Here is a 15,577-nt window from a genome sequence, read left to right as displayed (position 1 = left end):
CATGGTCCCTCCGTTCCCTACCCACGGCCCTGTGCCTCCAGCTGCAGAACCGCCTCTCCCGCACTTCTGCCCTGTGCTCCTCTTTTGCAAAGTTATACTTCAGCTCCACCTTCTGGCTTCCGGGCCCCATGTGCGGAGGGGTGCGTCCCAGGAAGAGCCAGGAGAGGGAGGACCGGGGTGGTGATGGACAGGGAGTCGGGGAGAAGATCCCGGCTGTGCCACCCAAGGCCTGCGAAGGCGCAGGCTGACCCAGCTTGGGAAGTTCGGGCCCGGCACCAGCAGCGAGGGGAAGAGGGTGGAGGAGGGGCGCCGAGAAGTTCTCATCCCAGGGGTGCTGAGAGCCATTGCGAACCCGGGGGGGGGGGGGGGTTGCTGCTGCAGCAGCTCCAGCTGGATCTGGCTCTGGACTGCGCTCCGGAGCCCCCACCTCGGGCTCCCAGCGGAGGGGTGGGGCCCAGATGCCGCCGCTGCTGCGGCCCCTCTGCCAGCGGCGCCCCCCCCCCCGCACCCCCAGTTCTCTCGGCATTGGGCGGCGCGCGGAGCAGGAGCCGCGTTCTCCCACCGCTGCCAACTCGGCGGCGCAGGCTGCGCCGGGGCGCGGGGACCCCATTCCTCCGGGGGCGGCCGCGGAGCACCCGGCTCTGCCCCCCGCCTAAGTGCAACAAATTGGTAGCGACCATCAGCCGTGCGGGCCCTCCTCTCTGAGGGGGAGGGGGCTGTCGGTCCCCCCCCCCCCCCCAGCCGCGCTGCGGAGCCAGACCCGGGGAAGCGGAGCGCGCAGCAGCCGGAGGAGGGTCGCTCGGATCGCACCGCGGCCCAGACAAAGCCGGCGGCGGAGAGGAGCCGGGGGGGGCACGCGCAGGGGACGAGCCGCTCTCAATCGCGCCTCTGTGCCCGAGGATTAAGGGATGAACGGGAGCCGCTTCCCCGCTCGCCATGGAGAGAGGCTGCCGGGATAAGGTAACTCCCCCGCCTGGCTGGGCACAGTCCCTTTGTGCGCCGCGGGCAGCGGGCGGGGGCGCAAACCCGGGGACCCTCCAGCCGCCCTCGGCTCGGGCACCGTGGGCGCAAGGCTGCGGGGGTGCAGCGGGGATCCGGAGTGCCGGGGGGCATTGCTGGGAAGCGGAGAAGCAGCCCCCGGCGTGGCCGGGCTGCGCCGCTTTTGGCGCACCCGCGGCGAGGTGTCTTGGAGAGCAGGGGGCGCAGCCCGTGTGCACGGGTCTGGCTGGGGCACTGGGAGCATCCTTTGCCGCTTCCCTTAATCCGGCTCCTCCTCTGAAATGCGGGGGAGGGGGGGATCCGGCATTCTTGCCGGCTCTGCTGGGAGCCAACTTGTGGACCGGCTGAAAGGAGAAGCTTTCAGAGCGCTCTGCCTTGGGGACCGGGCAGTGCTCGCCTCTGCCGAGGGCTCTGCGGGCCACCGTGTGTTTGGGGACCAGGGTGTGGGAGAAGGGAGAGCGCCTGGTGATGGATACGTAGAGCCGTCTTCTCCCTTTGGGCCCCTCTCGGTGGCTCCTTTTCCGGCTCCGTGCTGCTGGAAGGAGCATTTCATCTCAGGCAGCGCAGAAAGGGCAACTTGAACCAGCAGCGGGGATGGAGGGGGGGGGACTCAATCCAGCCTTCCTAGGAGAAGCCTCCGAATGAGCATAGCATGCGTGGGTATGAAACCCAGCTGGACCAAAGCCCCAGAAAGCCACGGTTTGTCTAGGGGACCCCCAGCTCGATTTGCCGGCAGAGATTGTTGCAGCAACAAGGGGTATATGATGCCACCCCCAAATGCAGTTCGATGGGACTCCTGTTCACAGGAATTGATCCTGGGGGCCCAGCTCCCAGGGTGTGTAAGATTTCTGCAACTCCGAAGTGGTGTTGATTGCTGTAATTGTTTCAAGACAAACATAGGAGTTTAGTCCAACATCCCTTAGACTAGACTACCAGCATATTGTAGAAATCCAGAATCGCTTGTAGCTGTGCAGTGAGCATCACTAGCTTTTGTGTAAATGCAGTAGTGCTGTCTACATTTGAGGCTAGGATGTGACAAATGTACAGTGGTTAACCTTTGCTCACACAAGTAGGTTATTTTAAGTGACCGGGCCAATTCTTGCCTGCTTTGCCCTTGAAAGCAGTCTCTTTTACTCACTGGCATGAGTGAGGTGGGTAAGATTTGACTCTGGGGTCATATGCATAAAGATTACTTATGTGAGTAAGCATTGGCAGGGTTGGAAAAAATCCTGGGAGGAAAAAAGTTCTTGCACTTTCCATAGCAACCAGTTTTCAACAGGGATGAGTAAAAGCTACTGCCCAGTGGCTCTGGTTTATCCAAGCGCCAAGATCATTCTGCAAACAGATGCCACTTAGACCCATTGGAAGCTCCATTTTCACGGGGCAGTGCGGAAGCACAGAGAAGGGGGGGGGGGTCTGGCAATGAAAAGGTTAAATGCTTTAGCTGTGCACATGAGACAATTATACCATAACGGTCTAGTCCTTGATATGGACCGAGGGCCCACAAAGCAGTCACTGGAGGGCCTGAGCTAGTGGGAAAAGGCAGTTGACCTGTCATTTTCTTTTCCTCTCTTACACTTCTCGACCCCTGATTATTGGTGTGTGAGCTAGAGTGTGTCTGTATATGCATGTGGGTAAATTCATACCAAGGCTGGTGACTCAGAGCACTTTTTTCACCCTCTGATTTTGCGTTACAAATCCCTCTAAAATTAGAAATGTATAACAAAACGATGTCGATGTCCTAACCTTCCAAGGTAGTGGTGTGAACTGGAGTCGTCAGCAACCCATCATCCATACCTTAATGAGAGCCGGCTTGCATAATACCAGACTATGGGGGCAAAGCCGACATGAGCTGCATCCACTCCCATGCCCATGTTTTGTCCATGCATCCATTCCCTGCCATGTGCTGTGTCCAGCGAGCACTTATTGCCAGAAGGGGGATGGCAGAGCGTATTAGGACCTAAGAATAGCATTTCAAGGGCCTGACTGAAAGCTTGCAGAAGTCAATAGAAGGCTTGCAATTGATTTTTTTTTGGGGGGGGGGGGGTTCAGGCCCTGTGTATAGAGAAGCAGACTAGAAAGGAAGATGCCTTTAATTCATAATTAAAATAAAGGGAAGCCCCCATGAAGAAGAGAGCATGTAAACTGGTGGTCGTGCAGGAACATTTGGGGCAAGGGCAGCATTTCTCAGAACCTGGGTCCATTCTGACCTTAAAGTCTATGAGTCTATATGAGACCTCCCATGGTGTTGGTAAAGGTCCTCTCCCCTTTGGATTCTGCATGCTGGGGGGCTGGGAGGGTGAGTGTGACGTCACTTTGTGCTTATGTATTCCCAAGGCAAAAAAACCCCATAAAAATAAAAAAGCAGCTCTCTCTGTTCGAGTTGGTCTTGCACCGTTCTTATGGAGTTGGTCTTGCACCGTTCCACTACCCATGCAAGTGCCCAATACCAAGATGGGAAGTGACATTCCTGTCCCCTAAAGCACATGTGTAGTAGCATTCCCAGCACTTGGCAGCATCTCCTACTTCTTATGCACTCCAGGCCTGATCCAGTGGTTTGGTTCTCAAACAACCCTCATTGCTGTATTACCAGGTAAGACTCCCACTGGCTACTGTGAGCTCTGGTTTAGTTGTCCAACCTTTTTTCCTTTGGCGGGACATCCTTGGTACTCTGCTTTGTCCTCCTGCCTCACACTCTGCCCCTCACACTCTGCCCCTATCTCAGTACTGTTCCCTGTCTTGTGTTTGTCCCAGAGAGCTTGCAGCCTCGGCTCCAAAGACAAAGAGCGCGTCTCGTGCGCACTATGCAAAGGGCTGTTTATGGCGCAGTGCAAGCAAGGATTATTTGTGACAAATTGTAGCAATAACGGGGGAGAGCTGCTATTCCCATAATGACTGAGGCTCCTCCCTTGTGGGGAGAGGAGAGAAAATGTGTGAGAGAGAGATCAACAGGGGGTTTTCAGGCACATCTGAATTGTGGAGAGCTCACCCTTTAAACAGAGGGGATGGTTTTTAAGAGAAAATAGATTTTTCTCAGCTGTCCTGTGAATCCTCATTTTAATTGCACTAAAGCAGCAATAGGAAGTGGAAGGAGTTGGTGTTGAAGGGACACACTGGGGCAAGTATTGCATTCTGAGGAGCTCTTTTTTATTTGTTCTGTCTTCTGGACTTTTTGCAAGGCCCTTGCTCTCTGTAATTCCTGCCCCTACGCTGCCAGCTCCAGAGAAGTTGGACAAAAGCCAGTTTCTCTCCCAAAGCCTCCTTCAGTTGGTAGGTTAAAATTGGAGCGCAGAGAAGGTACAATATAAAGTTCACACTGTGTCGCTGTCCATTTGTCCTGTGGTGATGAATCAAGTCCCAGAGCCTGGCTGGATTCCAGGGTTTCTTTTCCTGTGGACTTGCCAGAAGTCTTTCCCTTCCTCTCCCCCCTTCCCTCCGTTCCCTTTTGGACACTTCATCCCTCTATCTGAGTCCCCTTCTTTGGGGGGAAAGGCCTCAAGGCATTCTCTCCACCCCTGCCCCTTCCTCCAGAGCTCTCCTTCACAGAATACCAGGCATTTGCTTGGGGAGTCAGGAGGAGCTAAAGCTGCAGGAGCCTTGCATTTGAATGGGGGTATTTAATAACACAGAAAAAGCCAATTATCCAGGACAGGCAAGTGGCTGGTAAGTAGCCTGGTTATCTCATAACTGCAGGATCTTCCTGTCTGATGCTGGCTGCTATTGGAGACAGGCTACTGGGTGAGATGGGGCATAGGTCTGCTTTAGTCTGGCTGGGTTTGTGTTCCCGCAGGTGTGGGGAGGAAGGAGTATCTGCAGCAAGTGCAGAGAAAGCTAGATTCCCCAGCCATGCGAGAGCATCTGGCAGGGCTTCCCTCTAAAGCTGTGTGTCTGCTGGGAACAGTGTTCACTCTGAGCAGAAAGGTCAGCATAGGAGCTTCCTTGGGTCCCCTTTCCCGTTAGCGTGTGCTGTTTATCTTTGAACAGACTCTGAATGAGTTACTTGTCTTTGCTCCCCACTGTCTCCTAACTCCCACGCCTCAGCCTTCCAGAATATAAATCTGGGACAGCGAAGAGGGGGACGATCCTTGTCAAGGGAAGGCTGGAAATGAACATCCCAGAGCATCTATGTCCTAGGCCAATAGCAATTTTGCTTGAGCTAAAATTGGAGGGTGGGCCCTGTCATCTCCACACTCCGATCTGGCTATTTGCCCTCTCCCCATTGCAGTAGCATTACAGTGTTTTCCCATCGCTAATGACTACGTCCCTTAGGGGAGCTACACACCCTGAGGGTATTGAGACACAGAGAGACAGAACAACTTCCGCCAGGTGTCACAGGCACAGAGCTGGGACTGGAACCCAATCTCCCTGCCCCTCTGCCCCTCTGTGCGTTAACCACAAGAGCATCCTTGCTCTCCCCATTAATTCATGTGCAGTAACATTGTGCTTCGCTCCCTCCTTTGGCAGGTTAATAATCATTCTGCGTCCTGGCCAACGCAGGATTATTCTCTGTGCATCCTATCCGACCTACGTTTGAAATGAGCCAATCAAGGGGGATTTCAACCCTTCCCTAGGGGCGATTCTTCTGCCAGTTCCTAGACCTCACTTGTGAGAAATATTTTTCCAACAGTCAGCCTAAATCATATCCATTCCTTAACAGCAAACACGGCTTTGCACTGTGTACAGTCAGCGGTCTGTGGAATTTGCCTACTCACACAGAAGCAGCTGGGATTTTTAAAGGGGCTGGCTGATTTACAAGCTCTGATACAGGAGGCTGGATTCCAGTCTCATGCTTCAGAGTGTCCTCGGAATAGGGCAATTCATTTCCTTGGATTGTACAGCCGGACAGAGGAAGGGGCATCTGAGAAGCATCAGGTATTGGCCGCTGCAGGAGGCAGGGTACCAGATGAGCTAGCCCAATGGTTTGATTTAGGCCAGCAAATCCTGCGAGCTCCTGGGATTCTTCTTCTTCCCAGTGAGGTTCTAGTGGGCTGTCCTCGTCCTATTCTTGACTGGGCCTACCCTGGCCATTGGGGCTCTAAACAAAGTTCTGTAATGAGGAATTCAGCAAAGACAGCTTCCCGTGGGCACATGAACCTGGGGCTCTGTGTTAGTCTGGTCCAGAGCTTGGGAGGGATCTGCTTATTCTCTGCTCTCCCTCCCCCAGTTTCTCCCCCTCCAGAGCAGGATGAGGCATTCCAAGGTTGGGAGCCCCAGAACCTTTGCAAGTCGACGTGCTTCACTGTGTCCATCACCCTCTCTGCAGTGCCTCCGCGCTTTCTGCACCCCTCGTGGGTAGGGGATAGACCTGTTCTCAGCCTAGAGTGACAGATAGCGGCTCTAAACTGCAGTAGCAGGACTCTGTGTGTGTGCACGCGCGTGCATGAGTGCAGCACGCTGCTTAGTGCCCAGTCTGGTGCATCCTTCATGCTCTAATACATTCACCAGGGTGTGAATCACACATGCACGATGGAGTTTCAATTAAATCCACAACAGCCCATTGCTGCCACCCAGATGAGCCTCTGTGCCAGTTAATGAGGTGTCACTTCCTCTACTCCCTGGTCAGACAGGCCTGTGTATTGCTTCGAGAGTCTCTATATGCTGGGGTTAGTGGGGGAGTATCTTTCCTCCAATGGTGTCTAGCTGGCTGCAAAATGATTGCACGGAATTCCACAGGCACAGCCCTTCTCCTGAAGCTGTGCGCTCTCCCTGCACCCCTTCTAGAGAGCCTCAGGAATCGGGGCCCCCAGAGCCGGCTGTGTGAGAGCTGCCTTAGCCACTCACAGGGGCGAGGTTTTCCAATCCATTTTGAAAGGAAATGGAAGAAACATGAGATGGTAGAGGAAGCAATTACCTAGTGGCTCACAAAAGGCAGAGACAGGGCACCCGGATTCTATTGCCAGCTGTGTCACTGACTTACCATGTGATCTTGTGCACGTACCTTTTTATGTCTGCCTCAGTTTCCCCACATTTGAAATGATGATACACTCATACGGGGATTAGGAGAATTAATTTAATGTCTGTAAATGATCTGAAAGCCTCAGCTGAAAGATGCTGTAGAAGGATGGAAAGAAAAAATGTAGAAAAATCCCTTCTATAACGTTTTACCTAATCTGAATGAAACCTGCAAGGAGGAGTAAGACCCTGGCAGGGATAAGACTGCTCCATCATCCTTTTGGTACATTCAGTATGTGGACAAGCTTTCCAGAAGCCATTAATATGGTGTCTTTTGAGCAGCATGGTTAATTTAATAATTCATTCAGTTGTCTATGGAAAATCAGCAATTCTGACAGGTTGTCATTAAATAGCTCTGATGTCTTTGGCCCATAACTTCAGCAAATTTAGTCTGTCTTGTTTGTTTCTTCCCTCCATTGGGAGAAATATAAGAATGGCACTAAATATTGGTCAGAGTTGCTCATCCAAATGTTTATATACAAGCAAACATAATCCCATGTGTGTTCACAAGCACATAGTGATATGTACCTCCCACACGAATCCATGCGCATAAACATTTTGATGCATGTCTTTGCAACATGCATCCCCTCAGATAAATTCAGATGTGCACCATGTGGCATGTATATGTACTTGTCCATGTGTTCAACATGCATGCACACGCTGCAGTGCACCCCAGGATGTGTTTGCACGGGCACTTAATGCATATAGAGACTCACATGCGCATTGTAGCCTGCATGACTGGTCTGTGATCTGCAGCTCCCTAGCCAAGAAATGCAGACCTCGAATCTGTCCATCTCTTCTGCAGATGCGTCATCCTGCCTCGCTGCTAATGATGGGTTTCTAGACTCTTCACATTCCACCCCTGAGAAGGCTGGTGTTGGGAACCAGCATGTCTTTCAGCAATTTGCCAGCTGCTGCACCCCAGTCCCTTGCTCACACGCAGGCTAACACAGACTTCGTCAGCACTCGGTGAGGCAGTTTCAGCCTTCCCAAAGAGAAACAGGAGGTATTTAAGGTCCTCAATTGCTGTGGGGAAATAGGGCTCCATAGCTCTCTGGTCAGTGGTCCTTTTCTAGCGAGCTGGGGGTGGCAGAGTCTGCACTGTGCCCTGGAGATCCACTGAATGGCTAAGTAGCAGTTCTGCAGAAAAGGACCTGGGGATTACAGTGGATGAGAAGCTGGATACGAGTCAACAGGGCACCTTTGTAGCCAAGAGGGTTAATGGCATATTGGGCTGCATTAGGAGGAGCATTGCCAGCAGATCCAGAGAAGTGATTATTCCCCTTTATTCAGCTCTGGTGAGGCTACATTTGGATACTGTGTCCAGTTCTGGGCCCCCCACTACAGGAAGGATGTGGACACATTGGAGAGGGTCCAGCGGAGGGCGACCAAAATGATTAGGGGGCTGGAGCACATGACCTATGAGGAGAGGCTGAGGGATTTGGGTCTGTTTAGTCTGCAGAAGCGAAGAGTGAGGGGGGATATGATAGCAGCCTTCAACTTCCTGAAGGGAGGTTCAAAAGAGGATGGAGAGAGGCTGTTCACAGTAGTGATGGATGGCAGAACAAGGAGCAATGGTCTCAAGTTACAGTGGGGGAGGTCTAGGTTGAATATTAGGAAAAACTATTTCACTAGGAGGGTGGGGAAGCACTGGGATGGGTTCCCTAGGGAGGGGGTGGAATCTCCATCCCTAGAGGTTTTTAAGTCTTGGCTTGACAGGGCCCTAGTTGGGATTGGTCCTGCCTTGGGCAGGGGGCTGGACTTGATGACTCGTGAGGTCTCTTCCAGCTCTATGGTTCTAAGATTCTATTCCAAGAGGGGAAGCTCCCAGTTCCCAAACCTGCTCTGAACATTTCCCCAGATGTCCCGTGCTCTGCAGCACAGGCCGTGGGGGACAGCTCATGGTAATGAGGGTGGCAATGAGGGTGGCAATGAGGGTGGAAGTGGAGGGTGGAGAGAAAGCAGATCAGAACTCGAAATCCACCTGCACGTGGCAACTCAGTGAAAGAGCAAACGCAGTCTGCTTCTGGGTTCCAGAGCAAAGTTCTGGGTGGAAGGGCAGTTGTGATATTTGAGTGGAACCCCCCAGCCAGCAGGAGCTATGCTCAGCACACACCGGCCGTATGTGGTTATCCTTTCCCCGCGGGTACCGATCTCCACCAAAGGCAGGATTCAGGGGGGTTGGGGAAACAGTCAAATCCGCTTTGGTGTTTCATCATCATCGCCCTTCACGTCCACTGGCGTATAGGGCAGCACCAAAGGTCCTCCGCTTCTGTCTGTCTCTGGCCAGCTTCAGTCATACAGGCCACTGTCAGTGACTCTAGAAGGCCGTCACACACAGCTGAGAAGGATTCTTTGTTGCTTTTTCCATAACAAAAGCTTTTTCTAGGTCAGGGTTGTGAGCCCTTAGCCAAACCCCCAGTCCTGGTGTGCATGCTTAGTCTGGCTCCTCCCTCCTCCCCGACTTTCCGGCTTGTTTGAACCTACCAGGAGCACTACGCTCTTGCCAGCATAGCTCCTGGGATCATAAGAACACGCAAGCTGCCCCGCCCCGACAAGGGGCAGACTTTGGTGTTGGTTAGAAGACAAAGGAGAACCCTTCTTATAAACCCAGCTGGCTGAGACAGCCTGGCCGTTCACTCAGCCCTGGGACATTGGAAATCTCAGGGGAAATAAGTCTAGGTCTCAGACTGGAATAAAAGGCGAAATTGCAGAGCAGCTCCAGTTGACTAAAGCTGTTAGAGCCGGAGCCAGGGAATGGCTCTGCTAGCCTGTTGGTGTTGGGTTTCTCGTTCAATCCTCTGCGCAAGCAGGTCTGCTACTTGGCTATGGGCAGTTCCTCTGTAGACGGGTGAGACTTGAGCTTTGGTAGATCGGCTCCTCAGCTGCTGTACTTATGTTAAGAACAGCTGATAGGTTGATTTTCAGTAGGAAAGGGTTAACTGGCCATCGCTAACCCGGGGCAAGCTCTTATTCTAGTCTGCGATGATAATTGTTTTACTGTGGCGTATCAAGGTGCAGCTGAGAAGAGGGTGATAGGTGCTGTACATACACACAGTGCCTGCATCAACTAGCTTAAATATTCATAGACAAGGCAGACAAAGGAAGCATCATTGGTGCCATTTTACAGATGGTTAACTGAGGCCTGGAAAGGAGGTGACTTTCCTGATAATGACACTGGAAATCTACGGCAAAGCTAGGAATTGGACCGGGTCTGCTGAGTCCCAATCAAGTGCTTTAACTCGTCCTTTCTCATGTGCACAGGAGGGTTTCTTATCGCTAAATGGAGCAGCTGTCCCTTTGGCATGACTTGAGGATGAGACCAGAGAAGGGAAAGTTAATTTCTAGGAATTTTCTCCTACTTACAGGGCATAATGTGGCAACAGCAAGCCAGGGCATTTTGGCTGCTGGGTTGATGGGAGCAGCATTGAGAAATGTTTAAAAGGCTGGGCACTCATCAGTTCCCCCACCGGAATGCACTGCTTCAAATTTTAATTGAGAATAATCCCGCTTCAACCCTGGGCTGTTACAGGGCCCACGGGCAGAGTTCTCAAAAGTCCCACATAAAAATTCCCTGCTCTTGTTACCCCTTAAGCTCTGTCATCCCTTCTCTGAAATACCAGCAGCTGGTTCTCTATTCAGTGAAGTATGGAAACTGGAGTTTAAAGTCCTGTCCTCAGCACCCGGCCCCTAAAGCCTTACATACAGAGCCGGGTTGCAATAATCCTTTACTGTCCTTAGGTGCCTTTCACCAGGCATTAATTTAGCCTCCCCAGGTGGATAATTACTATTATTATCCCCATTTTAAAGGTAGGACACTGAGGCATAGAGAGTGCCATGACTTGAGTGAGGAACAGAACCTCTCCTTCCCCCTGTCCCCTGCACCAACCATTTCATTACTGTACAATTGTATACTGATTTGCATAACTGTTACCCTTAGTTACATGAGTCTCACCCCCCTGGCCTGACCTCAGTCATTCTACAGGATGTTAGTTCTTAAGCATCTCTGCAAGCAGCCTAGTTTCTTCCTCTGCTCCCTGGACTGGCACCTGACAGAGAAGTGGGTTAGTTCAGGGAAGGAAAAAGCTTCACCCACCCTGTTTCATTCACCTTCTCTCAGCTTGGAAATGGCCAAAGGCAGGACTGAGAGGGTCTGGTCTGGATTTCATGAATGGATAGATGCAAAGAGCTAAGTAGGAATCTGGGGAGATTTGGATGCCTACTGCAGGATTTGTCTTACGCTCAGAGGGTTTACAACATTTGCAGCATTATGATAACATAAAACCAGCACAGTCCAGGGTCTAATCCAGCTTTCAGTAAAGTCAGAGGCAAAACTCCTATTGCCTTCAATGCTGGGACGTTAAACGGTTGACCGGTAAGCATACCAATAAGCATGAGGCTTACCAGTACATTTGCTGGTTAACCAGCCCTTGCTCCGGCAGCGGCCAGCCATGCCGGGCTACAGCAGCCCCAGCTGCAGAGGGGCTGGTGGGTGCCCACAGTTGTAGTGGGCCCCCAGGCCACAGAGGGGCCAGGCCCTAGGTTAAACCAACTGGTGAAGCACAAGCATTTAACCAGTTAATCGTCTGAACGTCCCTCCTTCGATGGGAACCGTGATCCCGTCTAATCAGTGCAGCTCTAGATTTCCCGCACGCTGATTGTGTAAGTGCATTTGAGCGAGGCAGGAGAGAAGAATTTGTGCACACAGCTGTGAGTGCGTGTGCCTGTGATCGTGCGTGTGCGGCTGTGGAGGGGCTGAGCAAGCTGTAATGGTAACTCTGGCTCCAAGCAGCCCTCTGCAGCCTGCTGTAGGGAAACACAAAGTGACATCGGACTGTGCGCCTAGGGTACCTCGCCCTGGGCCTGGCTATAAATATCAGGATGGCTCCGAAATAGTCCAGCTAAATTCTTTGCTTTCTCATTTGCGCTCTTTCCCCATCTACAGCCTCCAGTGTGCAAAAGAAACAGACATGCATGTATTTATCCCAGCACCAATGACCCTGGGAGAAGCCAGACTCTAGCTGCTGGATGTTCAGATGCAGGGAGAATCCAGTTGCTCTGGAAATGGAATGGGGAGGAAATGGGCATCGAGCCCTTGAAAACAGAGCACAGGGAATGTTCCTGCCCTGCCCAGTGCGGGGACAGAGGAAGATTTTCCATCTAAAGGGCTCTCAGAGGTGGTACAGCAAAAAATAGCAGCAGTGACAGCGGGACCAGATGTGCTGGTCGGAAGGATCGGGTGGATCTCCCCTCCCCCCATTTGAACCTTTTCTTGGTGCACCAGCAGGAACTGGGCCCAGCCACGGCTGACTGCATTGCAGTGCTGGCCTGGAGGAGAGGGAGTTGGCGCTGCTTGAAGCTGTTGCTCTTCCTATGAGAGCTTCGGTCAAAATGCCCTTTGCCCCTCGCTGGAGTCTGAGCAAGGCAAGGACATTAGACCCTGAGTCCTACACGACATTCTGGGCCAGACACCCCCCCCCCACTTTACCCCAAGTGCAAACCACGCCCCTGGGACATCTGGAGCTGCTACAGCCCCAGGGGAAGCGATCCACCCCGAGATGCATGGTAGAAGGTGGTGCTTTCCTTGACGCACACTGCAAAGGGTTCTGCAGATTTGGAGCTGCTTTAGATGCTGGCAGGGAGGGATACACTGAGTCTGCATATTTCCACCCCCTGAACTGCTGAAAGCAGGTGCAGCTCCACACATTGGGATTGCACCAGACCTGCGCTCGTGGCCCCTTGTGGGTTTCCTTCCCAGCTTGTGACTCTGGGAGGGCTTGGGGCAAAGGGCTTGATGGAATCCAGTTCACTTCTCTTCTCTTTCCTCCTCCTGCATCGGTTCCCTCCTGTTCTGCCCGGTCTGTGATCCCTCCACCCCAGAGTGCAGGGAGCTGTAATTGAAAACCCGGGAGGCGGGCTGGAGTTTGTGGAGTGTACGAGCAGGGAGTGAAGCTGCACTGTCGCAGTTAGCGAGGTACATTAACCAGATGATAAGGAGGAGGTCTCACAGGGTTATTAACTCACATCCCTCACCTAATGAAGCCATAAAACCCACCGGTGGGATGAAACCAGGGGAGAAATGCGCTGCGGTTTGCCTTCCAGGCCAGGCAGGGGAAGTGTGTCTTTACAGCAGGAACTTTGGCCCAGGCTGGATTCAAAGCCAGGAACCCATGTTGGCCTGCCAAGAGTTGGAGGGGTACATCCAAAGGGTAGAGGGGAGATGTGAACGTTCTTAGAAGCGGGGGGCCCAGTGGACTGAGCCTGTGTGGATAGAGGGGCGGGGCAGACCTGGCTAGAAAAACAAGCAAAAAGGGGAGTGAATTTGGTGATTGCAGATGGCCCGATGCTCCTGGAATCCATATTGAGACTATACCGGGCATGATGATAGAGACTGATGGAGGCACCGCTCCTTTGGATGAGATGTAAAACCCACGGTACTGACCACTTCTCTGTCTGAGACTTGGCACGTGCGTGTGAAGCTGTTGGTAAGGACCCTCTGGCTAAATTCCAGGGACATGCCTTTCCATATTCCCCTTGCAGATTCAACGGGATACAGGATTCTTCTTCCCTTCTTGTCCAAAACTGTTGTGCTCCCTTTCCCATAAGTGGCTACACTTCAGTGTTGTGTGATGTGATATCAAGAGACTTACAGAGGGTTATAGAAACGAGAGCTAGGGAAGTAACTTGCAATGCATGATTCTTTCAACTATTTTCTACTTTTCTTTGAAATGTCTGTATTCTTGTGGATCGGATCATTTCAGGCTTTTCCACGTGTAGCTGAACATGCAGCACATTTCATTAGACTCATTAGATTAAGGCCGGAAGGGACCATCATGACTACCTAGTCTGATCACTGGCACGTCATGGGCCACCCTCCCAGTCTTGTAATAGGCCTCTACCTGTGGCTGAGTTACTGAAGCCCTCAAATCTTGATGAAAAGAGATCAAAGTACAGAAAATCCACCATTTTGGGCAGATTCTTGCAGAGAATGGAGAGCCAAAGTTTAGAGCCCCACTGAGGTAGGCTTTTAACACAGTACCACATGACCTTTTGAGCAAATCAGGGAAATGCAGTCTAAAGGAAATTATAAGGTGGCTGGACAGCTGGTTGAAAGACTACTCAGAGTCATTATCAATGGTTTTCTGTCATACTGGGAAAATGTGGAGACTGGACACCCACAGGAATCTGTTGTGGGTCCACTGTTAGTCAATATGTTCATTAATGACTTGGCTCGTGAAGTGGAGAAGATGCTTTTGGAATTTGTGGACGCAGCAAGCTGGGAGGGGTTGCAAGTGTCTCAGCTTGACAGAACCCTGGCTGGGAGGTGGGGTTGGTCCTGCTTAGGGCAGGGGGCTGGACTCGATGCCTCCTGAGGTCTCCGTCTGCCCTAGGATTCTAGGATTCTGTGACGTGCAAGTGGAGGAGAGGATCGGAATTGAAAATGACAATCCTGAAATACGTGAAATGCTGTTCTGAAGAAGGGGATCAATTGTTCTCCATGTCCACTGAAGATAGGACAAAAGGTCACCGGTGTAATTTGCAGGAAGGGAGTGTGACGTAGTGGGGGTACCTTGCTGGTTGCTATGCGGGGCAGTGGGTGACCCCCACTGGCTGCTGTCTGTAGCACGGCCCAGCAGGACAGGGGATGAGTCACTAGGCAAGGGTCTCGCAACCTGTCCGACCCGCTACCCCCCAGGGAGAGAAACAAAGGAAGGTGGAATGTGGCCCCTGGCTGGGGGCAGGGCTGGAAGTGAGTTAGTTTCTGTCTGGTATCATGGAGGAAGCAGCCTAGGGAAAGGGGCTGGAATTTAGGGGCCCAGTCTCCCCCATCTCAAGGGGGGCTGAGGCATCCTGGGCCTGCCCTGGAACCAGATTCCATCTGTGCTGGGCTGTATCCTGGAGAAGCAATAAACTCCCTCTGTTCTACTGGCTGGTGGAGTCTGTTCGTGCCATTACAGGGGTGCAGGAGACGGGAAAACCCCGACGCGCCGTCACAGGGAGATTTGGGTTAGTTATCAGGAAACTCTTTCCAACTCAAAGTGTAGTCAGGCTTCCATCATTGGAGGTTTTGAAGAACAGGTTGGACAAACACCTGCCAAAGATACTCTAGTTTTCCGTGGCCCCGCCTGAGCCCTGCGGGTGGACTTGATGACCTTTCGAGGTCTCTTCCGGCTCGACGTTTCTGTGGTTCTGTGCTAGGTGCTAGGGATGCCCTCTTCCGTCACACAAGCATCTCCAGGGCAGTTCTGATGGTAATTCCAATTGCCACGCCTGAGTGACTGGGAGGTGACTCTGGGGTCTGCTAACTCGAGGTGTTCTCACCCCTATTTCCCTTCATCTCCAATTCCTTCGTGCGCAAGCAGCAGCTGCCTCGCTAAGGAAGGTGGGATGGTTTGGGGGGAGGGATGTCAGGCCGCAATATCCGAGAATAATGATCCATCAGGGCCAAATGCTCCGCAACCCTGGGAAGGAGATTTCCGGGGCCCTGTGGATACAGCACCTTCTGCCGCCAGCCCCGAAGACCCTTCTCAGAGAGAAGGAAAAAGCACAATACAGGTGCCTTTCTACACATCAGATGAAAGCAGAAGGCCAGTCGGATGGATGACAGCAGGCTCAATTAGTTCGC

General features: G+C 52.4%; 1 protein-coding gene across 4 annotated transcripts in view; it reads left to right on the top strand.

Annotated features, from left to right (window-relative positions):
- Window positions 1-208: 208 nt before the first annotated feature.
- Window positions 209-15,577, top strand: part of LOC102452466 (galactosylgalactosylxylosylprotein 3-beta-glucuronosyltransferase 1) — a 70,111-nt gene continuing 54,742 nt past the window's right edge. For all 4 annotated transcript variants that reach the window (XM_075909386.1, XM_075909384.1, XM_075909383.1 and 1 more), the window contains exon 1: window positions 209-960. The gene's annotated coding sequence lies outside the window, so the exon portion shown is untranslated. The remainder of the gene's footprint in view (window positions 961-15,577) is intronic.

The sequence above is a fragment of the Pelodiscus sinensis genome, chromosome 26 (genome assembly GCF_049634645.1).
Source record: "Pelodiscus sinensis isolate JC-2024 chromosome 26, ASM4963464v1, whole genome shotgun sequence".
NCBI lineage: Eukaryota > Metazoa > Chordata > Testudines > Trionychidae > Pelodiscus > Pelodiscus sinensis.
The sequence above is the reverse complement of the archived record's forward strand: the minus strand, read 5'-3'. Positions and strand labels throughout refer to the sequence as shown.